Below are 1,533 nucleotides of genomic sequence, written 5' to 3'. Positions count from 1 at the left end.
GTGCCCCTAGTGAGTTGATCAAAGAAATAAATGCTAATTAAGTATCTTTGAATCATATATTTTCCAGGGAAGCTGGGAAAATAATATACATTCTAAAGACATAAATATGATCTTTTTCTATTTAAATAGCACAAATGGCTCATAGAATTTCCAGTTTCCTGGAAACATGCTTTTTAGAACCATTTCATAAAAGATTGTCTAAGTAGAACAAGCTAAACCACAGTTAGAGAACATTGTCACATATAAGTTCCAAACCTCAGCCAAATATTTTTTTAGCTCATATACTGTTGAGAAAAGTGCAGGTAGGTAGAACATGGAAACAATGGGATGTAATCAGAACATAGTAGTTGCTTATGCAAGTCTGTAATTTTTTTTTTTTATGGTGAAAAAAATGTATAATTAGAATTTGTCAGCTGGACTCAGTTTAGATGATTCCAATTTTGTTGGCAATGTCCAAAGCATCATAATCAGGAGGCTGTGGAACATATGCCGTCTTCTCTCCATCAGGCCTGATCAGGGTGTTGACCTTGGCTACTTCAAGGTCACAGAACTTCTTCTTCTTGTTGATCTGGTGCTTGTTGGCCTTGACATGCACCATGAAACCAAGTGTGCTGTTGTCTTCTGTCTTCTTCATGGTAGACTCAGTGGTCAGGAGGAACCTGATGGTGGCATGGTGGCCAAGCTTGATTCTCTTGGGAGCACTCTTCCCAGAATAATTGTGTTGTTTCATTCCCACTGTTTTGGGTCACTGAAGGTGGCTGACTGTGGATCTTTTCTCTCTTCTTTTTTTCTTTGTGTGTGTGTGTGTGGGGGAGGGGGTGAGCTCCTTTCAGCACTGCCTTCTTGGCCTTGAAAGCCTTTGCGGTGGCTTCAGCTTTGGAAGGGGTAGGAGCGTCCTTCTTCACCTTTAGCATCATCTTGTGGGAAAAAAACCATGCAATTCTACTGGCCAAAATTAAAAAGTGAAGTGGATATATATTGTTTCTGTTTTAATTTTGTATTTCCTTGATGGCTAACAATATTAAACATCTTTTCATGTATTTATTGGCCATTCGTATATTTATTTTTCATGAAGCATCTGTTCAAATGTTTTACCCATTTTAAAAATTGAAATGTATACCTTCTTTTTGAGATGTTAGAGTTCTTTATATATCCTAGGAAAATAGAATAGAAAGCTCCTTGGGAGATTTCTATATCTGTATCTACCTATATAAAATTTTCTTCCAATTTGGTACTTGCCTTTTCACATTACTAATGGTAAATTCTGAAGAGCAGTTTTTCGTTTGATTTTATTAGTTGAGAAAATCAATTAAATATTATAATTTTTCCCTTCCTACACACTTTTTGTGTCCCTCCAAGAAAGTTTAGCTTAAAGTCATAAAGATTTCTGCCTTTTGTATAATGGCTAGGATGTTACATAAGATATTTAAAGGAAGTGATGAAGGGGGACATCCTTGATCTTTTGGAAAGGATATTCTGTATTTTACCATTAAATGTGATATTAACTGTATGTATTCCATGGACGCCCTTCAT

The 1,533-nt window shown here is 36.0% G+C and overlaps 1 pseudogene; it reads right to left on the bottom strand.

Annotated features, from left to right (window-relative positions):
* Positions 1–424: 424 nt before the first annotated feature.
* LOC134365234 (large ribosomal subunit protein uL23-like) lies at positions 425–917 on the bottom strand (annotated as a pseudogene).
* Between the last annotated feature and the right edge of the window lie 616 nt (positions 918–1,533).

Source organism: Cynocephalus volans, chromosome 16 (genome assembly GCF_027409185.1).
Source record: "Cynocephalus volans isolate mCynVol1 chromosome 16, mCynVol1.pri, whole genome shotgun sequence".
NCBI classification, from domain to species: Eukaryota; Metazoa; Chordata; class Mammalia; order Dermoptera; family Cynocephalidae; genus Cynocephalus; species Cynocephalus volans.
The sequence above is the reverse complement of the archived record's forward strand: the minus strand, read 5'-3'. Positions and strand labels throughout refer to the sequence as shown.